The sequence below is a fragment of the Herpailurus yagouaroundi genome, unplaced genomic scaffold (genome assembly GCF_014898765.1).
Source record: "Herpailurus yagouaroundi ecotype Mexico unplaced genomic scaffold, PumYag 188, whole genome shotgun sequence".
Classification (NCBI taxonomy): domain Eukaryota; kingdom Metazoa; phylum Chordata; class Mammalia; order Carnivora; family Felidae; genus Herpailurus; species Herpailurus yagouaroundi.
The window spans coordinates 9,165,769-9,177,580 of NW_024412419.1; the positions used below are offsets into that span (position 1 = coordinate 9,165,769).

Consider the following 11,812-nt stretch of genomic DNA (forward strand, 5'->3'; position numbering starts at 1 on the left):
CTGGTTTCCTACTCCCTGGTTTAGTCAGCTGCTATTTCTGGATAAACTATCCAGTCCACATAGTTTGTCATTTCAATGCCCTACTTAAGTCTTTAAGATGATTCCTCATCTGGGGCGCCTGGGTGGCTCAGTGGGTGAAGCGTCCGACTTCGGCTCAGGTCATGATCTCGCATTCGGTGGGTTCGAGCCCCGCGTCGGATTCTGTGCTGGCAGCTCGGAGCCTGGAGCCCGGTTCAGATTCTGTGTCTCCCTCTCTCTCTGCTGCTGCCCTGCTTGCACTCTGTCTCTCTCTCTCAAAAAAGAAAACAAAAACATTAAAAAATTAAAAAAAAAAAAGATTCTTCATCACCTAAAAAATGAAATGTGAACTGGCAGGCCCTTTGTGATCCGGTCCATGCCTCCTCCTCCAAGCAGCCCCTCGCACCTCGCTCTTTGCAGCCGCGGATGAGGTCAGATGCGGTTTCCTGGTAAGTTAGGGTATTTTGGGCCTCTGTGCTGGATTTGCCTAATGATCCGGGCGACGCAGCTTTCAAACTGTATTAACCTTCCAGAACCCCTTTTGTTGCTCCCCATTTCAGTTACGGTCAGTTCTTTGGAGGAGAGGAACCGCCGTTGTCCGTCTCTTAAACCCTCACGACACCGCAATGATCTGCTCACTTGAGCGCCTGGCTCCCAGGGATCTGAGCTCACGGACGGACAGACTGTGGCGTGTATCCTCTCCATGAAAGAGCCAGGTCCGCAGCCTGGCACAGGGCTGCCATTCAGACAGTATTTATTGAACGAATGACATTACTTAAGCCTTCTTGTCTTAAAAACTCTGAATTTATAAGATAGGAGGAAGGACAACACCCGCCTCAGGGAGGGGTTGTGAGAATAAAATTAAAAAAAAAAAAAAGCGAAAAAGAACTTTTCAATTGTAAAGGTCGTTATGCATCCTGGTTTTTATTATGTTGAGGGAGGTCCTGGGAGTAAAGCGTTGTCTTTTCTCTTATGGGCTTTTATGACGCCACAGATTTGATTCAAAGAGGCAGGAATTGGACCAAAGTCTAAGGATACAGGTCTAAAGATTCCTGTAATAGACAATGTTTGGTGTAATTATTAACATTTCGACTTGCTGATGAGGCACACACTGCTTTTTAATTATCTTAGCTTCAGGAAAAAAAAAAAAAAAGAGATCCATTAAGAAACGAAAGCTTCCTAACAGCTTGGTAGAGCATTATTTGTTCACAACCACTAGCAAATGTATTTTGCCGAATGCCGCAAATCCAGTTTTTAAAGACTGAACCACATCTAGTAATAATTTCATAAATATTAATGGAGAACATGCAAGTGGAAAGTTAAATTAAAATGCTACCAAATGGCCAGCAGGCAGCAGAAAATGAGCAGGAATCTCTAATCAGTGGAATTCATGGTTGTGTAACTTTCATCCTGCCATTAGAGTACAAAACAGAAGTTGATTTTTCTCCTACTTCAAATCAGTTCATGTTGAGGGAAAATGCAAATCAGCTCAATTACTGAAGATTTAGAAACAGGCTATTCTTTGTGGTGAGTCTCCTTTGCCTGGTCTTCGTTGCATGCAGTTGGCTGGACTCATCGACTTTATGACTGTGGTCTTCTCATTGGGTTGCAGGGCAAGACTTCATAAGATTTTGGGGAGGGAGAGAACAAGCAGTATTTTCTATTCATGCCTCATTGGTTTATCGTTTTGAAGTTCTGGAGTTTTTATGATTCCGTCTTTCAACCAGCATGTTGAAGATAGGATTGACAGAAAGATTTCAGGCTGGGCTACAGGAAGAGTCTAGAGTTCTGATTAGCTGGGCTCAGTGATGCTGTAAAAGTTAATTTCGGATTATTTTTAGGATCAGCGTGACTCCTCTATCCCATATTGTATTCGCCCATTCATTTATCCGCCTAGGTGACAAATGTTCACAGGCTATGGACCATGCCCTGTGCTAGGCACTGGGAATGGAAAGTTGAATAAGATGTGGTCACCTGGTTTCCTCCACAGATTTCCCAGGCTAATATAGTACTTACCTCATAGTTGTGTTGTGGTATTGAAGAAGTTATTAGAAGTGAAATGCTTAGAACAGTTCTTACACACGGTGTTGCCTTATAGGAAGCACCGTGTGATGGTAGGGGCAGGGCAGTCACAAAAGGAGGGACTAACAGCGTGGAAGAGAAATGGAGAAACTGAGAGAAATCAGACCACTATGGTTTCATATTCATGCATATTTTTCTTATGAGAAAAAAAGGAGGGATTGAAGCATGAAGGGCGGGAGAGTGAGATTATCACCCCTGTATTCCATAAAGACCATTGTGGCTGTCGTACGGAGGGCGAAATTAAGCTGACAGGCTAGAGGGCTCAGGATGAGTTATAAGGCAATTAAATTAGGCGAAGACAAAGAAGACAGTGGGCTGAACAAAGAGAATAGCATGGAGGAGGAATAATGGGGGAAATATTTGAGATTTCGAGGAGGGAATTGGTGAATATTGGTAATTCATCAAAAATGCAAGGCAGTGAGGGAAGACGTGGATTCTCTGTCGATGTCGAGGTTTCTAGAATAGGTGGCTGGTAGACAGTTGAGCCTTAAAGGAAAAAAGTGAAAGTAGAAGGGGGGTGGTTTTTTTGTTTGTTTGTTTGTTTTGGTGAAAAGACTTCGAGTTCACGGCTTTCTTAAGAACTGTATCACTCAATAGAGAATGCACTTGGCTGGATGCAAACTCTGCCAAACCAGCTGTGCAATTCTTGGACAAGACACTTGACCTTTTTGGATTTCCAGTCCCAAACTCACCTAATGGGATTGATGCCATCCTAATTCAAAAGGCTGTTGAGAAAGTGAATGGAGACCATGTCTACAAGAGCCTCTTACTTGGGATAACAGAACTTAGTATGTGCTAGCTGATCTGACTCTGAAGAGTGGTGACGATTTCACACCAAATGGTTTGTTCTGTTTCTTGCCCAAAGGACAAGAGCTATTCATATACTTGTTTATTCATGCGCTCCATTATTTAGCTATTTATTCATGCATCTCTTCTTTTTAAATTTTTTTTACATGTATTTATTTTTGAGAGACAGAGAAAGACAGAGCACAAGTGGGGGAGGGGCAGAGAAAGAAGGAGACCCAGAATCCGAAGCGGGCTCCAGGCTCCGAGCTGTCAGCACAGAGCCCGACGCACAAACTGTGACTCACAAACTGTGAGATCATGACCTGAGCCGAGATCGGATGCTTCACCGACTGAGCCACCCAGGCGCCCCTACGTCTCTTTGGCAAGAATTTATTGAGGCCTTTCTGTGGATGGCTAATGTGTCAGGTGCTCTGACAGGGAGGATTTGCTTTTGTAAGGAGGGATTCCTTTAGGTGGCAACTGTATCTCTGTGCTAAAACCATCATCAGATTAACTTTGATCATATCTGTAACCCTCCTCAATAGTATGAGAATGTAACAAAGATGTCCTTCAGCATTTCAAAGGACCCGACCTGACCCTTCTCATAGCTATTATGACAACAGAAGGTAGCACTGGATGGTTGCCAGTGAGTTAATATGTATTTTCAATTTAATGAAATTACTTGGTGGAAAATTGTTAATTGTTATGAATAGCAAGAATATTAATAATAACTAAAATCTATCGGGTATTTTCCAATGACTTATACTCACATCTACTATTTCAATTAATTCTATGAGGTGAGTTCATCTTCCCTACCCCCCAGAGTTTGCAGATGAGGAGACTTGGCCTAAGTGAGGATAAATATCTTGGTTACTTGATAGAGGTTAAATGTCTTAGTTATTTGATAGATTGAGCTGGGACTGGTACCTAGGTTTGTGTGAATGCAACTCCTATTATATTTGCTTGTAATGTATTATGATTGAGTAAAATGTTGATGTAGCATGTTGCCCATATTTCAATATGTTCAGAAGGTAATGTTATCTTGACTTCTCTAGCCTGAGTCGATTTCCTCCTCTGTCTGTATGTGTGTTTGTGTGTGTGTGTGTGTGTGTGTGTGTGTGTATAGTACATACACCTCTTTTAGCATACAGCCTACTATTCTGTTGTTCAATTGACTTACTTCTCTGTTTCCTTTCCTCTAATATGAACTTCTTAGAGGCAGGGACCATGTCTTTTGATCTTGTACTTGGCAAACAATGAACAGCTGGAACACATTTGAGGAAGGAATGTGTGTATATATATTAATTACAGATTAAAACTATTTTCTAGTGCTCATCAGAATCTTTCTGCCTTTGATAAAACTAAGGATTTATATTGATGATTATACTTTAACTGATGTAGAAGGTCAAGCTTCCAAAATCTTGTCAAAAGCAATCTGGTCCGAAAAGCCTCTGATGCTCAATGATGAACTCTCTCTTTTGTGTTTCCACGTCGTTGCCTCTATTACTGGAGATTTATTTGTAAATTAGAGTTATTTGTCTATCTCATTTCATATATCTTGATTTAGCTGCGCTGACATTGTCTTCAGCTGACAGAGCTGCATGGAGACTGTTGTGCTTCCCCAGGAGCCAAAGATGCTGGAGCCCTTCCAGCCAGGGCCCTTGTATCCACCTTGAGGTGAAGGTCTTTCCCCCCCGAAGCCAGTCTGAAAGGGCCGGAAAAGGTAACTATACCATCAGGTGCCCAGAGATCAGTGCAAAGACCCCAGAAAGAGGAAAACACAAGGAAATTCAACACCAACAAGGGAACATAACAACTTTCCAGTAACTGACCTCAAAGAAATGAAGATCTACAAGTCACCTGGAAAAGAATTCAAAATAAATTTTAAGGAAGCTCAGTGATATTCAAAAGAACACAGTAGACGTCTCGATGAACTCCAGAAAGCTATACCTGAACTAAATGAGAAGTTTAACCCAGAGAAACACATCATAACAAAGAACCAAACCAAAATTCTGGTGTGAGGAATACAGTAAATGAAATGAAAAAATAAAACATAGACCTTCATAAGGCAAAAGAAAGAATCAGTGAACTTGAAGACAGATTTCTTGATATCTAGTCAGAAGAGAAAAGGCAAAAATTAGAATGAAAAAGAGTAAAGAAATCCTACGAATATTATGGGACATCAGAAAGACAAACTCCTGCATTATGGGAGTCCCAGAGGAGAGGAGCGAGAAAGGGACAGAAAACTTATTTGAAGAGATAATGCTTGAAAACTTCTTCAGTCTGGGGAAAGATATGGCTATCCAGGCACAAAAAGTTCAAAGAATCCCAACCAGAGATTTTCACCAAGACACATTATAATCAAGCTCTCAAAAATCAAAGCAAAGAGAATTTTGATAACAAGAGAAAGAAGGTTCATCACATACAAGGGAATGCCAATAAGACTATCAGCAATTTCTCAGCAGAAACCTTATAGGCCAGGAGAGAATTGGATGATATATTCAAAGTGCTCATGCATGTGTGTGCGCACACACACACACACACACACACGTCAACCAAAAATACTTTACTCGGAGCCCTTTAAAATTTTTATTTTATTTTTGCCATTTGGCTTCTAGCCTAGCACCCTTGGCCAAGTGTTTTGGATTCTCTCTTACAGTTTTCTCATCACTTTCCAAAAATAGAATGATAAGAATTCTATTGGATCACAGCGTTCAATGACCAAAATTTGATTCTTAAGTATCTGACATATTTAAGTCTGAAAAATCAAAGGGAGGCCGTCAAAAGGGTTCTCTGGAAAAATAGACAAGCTCAGTGAACACAGAAACAATTTCCAATTCTTCTGTCGAGGCCGGGGGTTTGGGGAGCATAGTCTGTGTGCCCTGTGAAAGGGATCAGGAGGGCAAAGCCCTGGACTGCAACTGCCATGCTTAGTGGGTATTCTTGCTTCCCTCTGGATTCTGTGAAACCTCTCTATGACCTTGCTAATAAACCTAGGATTTTGCTTATGTTAGAGTAAATAAGTCACTTGCAATGGAAACATTCTTTAATAATGTACAGTCTTAGTCACTGTTCTTCCAACTGTAAAAATTAGTTAATTTCTCCAAAAAAGTGCTTTTGAAACGTACTAAATGAGATGATATGTATAGATGCCCACTACAGGATTCGGCACATGGTGGGCACTCTCTAACCATGGATTGCTTCCTTCCTTCCTAACGGAGAGTAGAGCTGGAGGAAGGTATTTAATATATATCCACCAGTCCAAACATCTGCTGTCTAAAGGGAAAATCGAGGCCCCTGGAGGTGACATGACTTATCGATCTGCAACTCCTGTCTCCAGTTCTGTAAATTTACATTCTCCACTTTTTCCACGTGTCGATTTTCTTGGATAGCGTGGAAAGTGAATTCTATGGTGGCAATGGTAAAAAAAAAAAAAAGAAAAAAAAAAGAAAAAAGACGTAATAGAGAATTAGACACCTGAGCTTCCTGCATAGATATCTCTACAGTACAAGTATTCATCAAATATTCACCAAGGTCTTGTTGTTGTCAGAACATGGGGTATCCAAAAGTGTGAAGCACGGATCTGGCTCCCAATCTACGTTGGAAATAAATAAGTAAATGATAGCCAGGTTTGCTAGTCAGTTCTTATTTTAGCTCTTGTGTTTCTGGTAGACAGGGAAGGGTTTCTTTATATTTTTAGCATGACGACCTTCTAGGATAGGTTGGATAAACCCATTTTACAGATGAGAAAATGATGGTTTTAGTGAATTTAGACAAAATGTACATAGTAAGTGTCAGAGATGGTGGGGAGGAGAACAAGGGACAAGTCTGATTCTGTCTCCTGTACTTGTGCCCGTGACATTCCAGCTTGAAAAACAGTCAGTCGGACCGGAGTGGAAAAAGATTGCCTCAGATCATTTGCTCCCATGGAGCTTTCTTCCCCCGATTTCCCCAGATGCCATTAGCCTCAAAATCTGCCTTTCCTACCCCCTAGCTCTGTGAGTCAACTTCATTAAGTTCAAAGAATCCCTGAGTAGTTGTACATTGAATTTTAACCCTCAAGTGAGTGGTGACTGGAAGTCACCCTCTGTGCCGGATACAAGCCCGTCGTATGGGATGAATGCCTGAAAGCTACAATTTGGCCCAGAAATCCAAATCCAACTCCGGACTGCTTCCGCCATGTCAGGAGATGGTGGGATCAAAACTTCATTTAGGGCTGATGGTTGAAATGAGTTATTAAAGATCATTCTTTAATAAAAAGTGGTAATGATCTCAGCATTAACATTTCTAATTTCACTGAGCCCTGATTAAACCTTTTCTTCCGGAAGGAGGATGTTGAAAGTGTGAGACAGGTCAATTATCGAGGGGAGAGATGCTCTCTAATATTTATGCGTAAAGCTGAGTTATGCACGCTTTATAATGCACACCGGGTGATAGTTGGGGAACAACCTCCATCTTATCTAGTCAGGTGTCCCTCCAACATTCTTTCAAGAGGGGGATTCGAGGGAGGCCCATATTGATTTTACCATCATGGGACTTTGCCCTTGACCCTGCAGGCTGGGCTCACTGTTGTGTCTTCCGTCTGTCCTTTGAAGTGGAAATTGTCTGGTTACCTGCCCTTTTCCCTCACCAGTGACAGCCCCTCAAGGACAGCGACGATGATGTAAGTACCTTTATGTCCTCCGCACGAAGCATAATGCTTGGCACGGAGTAAAAACCCAATACATGTTTGACAAACGAAATGACTAAAGGGCTGATTAATCTGAATGGCTTCGGTTTTCATTTACCAGCATCCCGACATCAATCCTGTACGCTCCCAGATAATTTATTTCTTTTTTAACCTGCAGAGCAAAATGCTTTAGCAAAGCACGTAGGGCGGGGTGGAAGGGAAGTAAGTGAAAGAAAATAACCCACCGAGAATAATAAAATGCAAACTTACATCTCCTGAATTTCAGAATGAAAGGTGGCGTTTCAGATCCCATTTCCCGTGTGAATTTTTGGCTCGCGTTTTCTAACAGGAAAGCTAAAAACGGATCTTTTCACAAAAGAGGTATTTTTCTTCTTGGCCTGGAAAATCAATTTCCATGTTAATCTTGCTCCTTGGAATGTCCTCCCCCACCCTCTCCCACCTAGCAAAATACTCTTCATCTTTCACAGCCCAGCTCAAATGGCAGCTCTTTCAGTAACGATAATCACAGCTAATATCTAAAGAGTATTAACTCTGGGATGGGGCTGTGCTAAGTGTTTTACAGAAATTATGTCCCTTTCTGTTCACAAATCTCCATCGGATCAAGACTACGGTTTATCATACATTTGCAGATGAGGAAGCTAAAGGTTAGAGAGGCGATGTCACTGCTGGAGCTCCATCACTAAGTGGTTCGTAGGTTGGAACGCATGGCTCTTGACTTCGGTGGGACTTTAACCACAAGGACACACTGTCTCCCTCTGAGGCCACCTGTGACTCTTCAGACAGAGCCAGCCTTTCTCTTTATTAAGACTCAGCACCGGCCCTGGCCAACTTTTAATCCGCACATCCTCCAGTGACTACCACAGCCGGTTCTCCATGACTCCAAGCTCAGCACTTACGACAGCAATTTAAGTAACAGAGTTGGGCCAGTCTTCTAGAAAAAAAAAATGTCTGCTTCTCTCACTCCTTTGCTCCTTGGACTCCCCCGTCTTTGGCCACTGCCATTGTAGTTTCCTCTGTCTCTGCCTCTTCTCTGCTGATCCAATTTCTTACTCATCTTCAGTTTTTACTTGTCTTCGACATGCTCTCCATCAAGAACCATCTTGTGTTCTCTCTGTCTAACAGGGCCCCAAGAGAGGAAGACGTACATATGCAGCGTTGTCCTAAAAAGGGTGATGAGTGTGTTTTATTTTTTTATTAATTCTTTGCAAGTGATGACTGCGGTCTGGGACATTCGTGCCTATCCCCACAGCCCCGGTAGAGCACAGAAGGGATTTAGAGCTCAGGTTCAAGCTGGATCTCCCCACCTGACCCTAACTTTTCTGACAAGTGATGCTTATCAATCCTGAAAGGTGTTGTGAGTTAGACTTCCTTTTCTCCAATCACGTTTCCTTCTTAGAAGAATCCTTTCACATATAATCTCACAATAGATACTTCTGAGGTAGTCAAAGATAAAAGCATCAGCATATAAATCACGTCCTGGCAAAGTGCGATGGGGGCGGGTGGGGGGCACCCATGGGACTTGGAAGGCTAAAGCAAGAGAGAGATCGCCTGGGGTGTTGTTTTGCCGTTTCCACGGAAGGCAGATGTGAAGCATCCCCGAGATTAGTGTAAAATCCTCACCGTGTTAAGAATTAAATAATGAAATGGTTCCCTTCTCCTCAGGAGAGATAAACTCATATCTTACAAAAGTCGCGTACGCATGTTTTCTTCGTATCTCAGATACATCACGTAAGTTGACCACCTTTTTCCGTATATACTAGTGTCATGGAAAATAATCAATTCGGGGGAACCATGAAAACATGGTTAAGAAGATGGATAATCGCTCGTCAGCCGTGGCTTGGAGCAGGGCCTAAACGCCCCGTGCTTTGGTGTTTTCACTGGAAAACTAGGGCTAGTGACAGTAACAACTATTTTATTGGATTGTTGTAGAGACGGAATGATTTAGTACATGCAGTGTCTTCTCGTGACTACTAGTACTCGTTCACCGTTATTATTACCCAGTGGAGACAGCACTGACTTGGGAGAGAGAAGACTTAAGTCTCATCTCTTAACCAGCCGGGTAGCCCCAGGAAACTCAATCTTGCTGGACGGAAGAAAGCTTCCAATGTGGGCCTTGCTGGAAGGTACAGCGTCATGTGATGCTACGGTCTGTGCGGCCCTCGGTTTCCCAGCAGCTCAGGCTGCCTACAGCCGATCATTGTCGCCTCCAGCCACAAATCTACTCTCCCTCTCCCTCCTTCCAGGCTTGTACCCTGTGGGCACGTGGTACCCCCAGCCCCAGCAGTGGTGTCTCCCACCTTGCACCCTTGCTCACGCGGCCCTCCCCGCCTTGCCACTGTCTGGCTAACTCGTCTGCTTAGAAGACGCGTCTCGGAAGGGCTTGCTGACTCCCTGAGTCCGATTAGAAGCCCTTCCTTGGCATTCGCTTTACACAACCCAGCGTCGTCACGGCGTATTTTAATGTCCAAATCTTTCACCAGAGGGGCACCTCCACGGGGAAAAGATTGTATCTGTTACATTTTTTAACTTTGTTTTTATCATTGTGTTTTTTAAAGCGTGCATCTTTTTAAAGCATCTGGTGCCCAGAACATCCTGAACACCTAGTATGAGCTTCACGAATGTTGGTCAAGACCCTAGCTGCATGGAAGGACCTTTGTCTTCTCATTTATTAAAAAAAAAAAAAAAAAAAAAAAAAAAAAAAGGAAGGGGGGAGTTGATGTTCCCGAGCTGGGGCGGGGGAGGGGTGACAGCGGCTCATGAATATCACCCATTGGGTTGCTAATTCTACACGAACCTGCCAACAGCTCATGAGAGGCCCGGGCCTAGATTTTTAATTCCACCTTGGTGTCCATGAAGGTCGTACAGGGTACGGGGAGGGTGGGGACGGAAAAGGAAATCCGTGTAGTATTTCTCACATTTCTGAAAGCTGGATGGCCTTGCTTATCCATCAAGATTCTATCGAAGCCAAGTCAGCTTCGTGTCCCTTTGCTTTTAGGTGGAATTGTGTTATTTCAAAAGGCTCCCCCTTATCTTCCATGTTGACCAGATATTTTGATGGCAGTTAGCTTTTTGTCTTTGACTATTTTAGAATGATAATGAAAATTAGTTATTATTTTATCCATGCGCTTTTACAGGTCGGAAAAACCATTCCAACACTGACAATGAGCAGCGGTTAATTCAGTAACGAATTTACCTGGAGGTTCCGAGTAGGGACAACTGCAGAAGAGATAGCGGCCATCTTGTTCCTTTTCTGGCTTTTCCGGAAGCTTGGTGTATTTGTCTGGTAGGCCTTCGACAACAAAGCACCACACAGAGCGGTTTACATAACACAGATTTGTTGTCTCAGTTTCGAGGCTGGAAGTCTGAGAGCAAGATGTCAGTCAGCACGAGTGTCACCTTCTGAGGGCTGGGAGGGAGAATCTGTTCCACCCTCTCTTTTAGACTTGCAGACGTCTGCGTTCTCCCTATATTTTCTCACATCAGCTTCTCTCTCTGCAAGTCTGCATGTAAATGTCCCCTTTTAATAAGATCACCAGCTATGTTGGATCAGAACCCGCCCTAATGGCCTCACTTTAACTTGAATGCCACTGCAAAAACCCCTATCTCCAAGCGGAGTCACATCCCATGGTTCTGGGGATTAGGATGGAACCATCTGAATCTCAGGAGGGGCACAATTCAACCCATCACACTGGGGGACTACTCAGACCTGGGGTGTTGTGACCTCCAGCAAGGTGTTGGCACCTTCAATATTTACCATTCACCACGGACCCTCCAGCCTGACTTCATGCCTCATGCATTTAGAGAGAAGCACTTGGATAACATTTCCTGAATTCTAATTCCTCTTTTCGTGCTGCAAAGCTGTTATTCTCTTTGGTATCTCCTTTCATCAACCTGGCTGCCAACCAATGTCTAAAAAAAAAAAAAATCCCAACACTGCAAGCTGAGTTTCTGCCTCGGGTCGATGTGGGTTTATTGATATTCCAGCATGGTTTCCTCCGCGATTTATGCTCTGCAGTTTGTGAACCACAGACCCAAGGGGAAAGGAGATAGTGAAAGAGGGGATTTTTCGATCACTTTATATGCAGTAAGTGAATCTCAATTTCCTGCTATGTTATTTCAGAGTCCTTAAATATCCTTTTCTCAGCCTGGACATTAGAAATTACAAAAGCTCTACATTCTTCAGAAGGAAATATGAATCCTGTAAGACCCGGGATCAGAGCAACCTCTTAATAATGG

The 11,812-nt window shown here is 43.0% G+C and overlaps 1 long non-coding RNA gene across 2 annotated transcripts; it reads right to left on the reverse strand.

Annotated features, from left to right (window-relative positions):
- Positions 1-381: 381 nt before the first annotated feature.
- LOC121044113 (uncharacterized) lies at positions 382-11,425 on the reverse strand. 2 transcript variants are annotated; one of them, XR_005797134.1, is made up of 4 exons: positions 10,770-11,425; positions 9,874-10,064; positions 7,826-7,953; positions 382-1,829 (listed from the first exon to the last, which is right to left on the reverse strand). It is a non-coding gene; the product is annotated as an uncharacterized LOC121044113 (long non-coding RNA). The 2 variants fall into 2 exon arrangements; XR_005797133.1 differs by lacking the exon at positions 382-1,829 and having other exon boundaries at positions 6,162-7,953.
- Between the last annotated feature and the right edge of the window lie 387 nt (positions 11,426-11,812).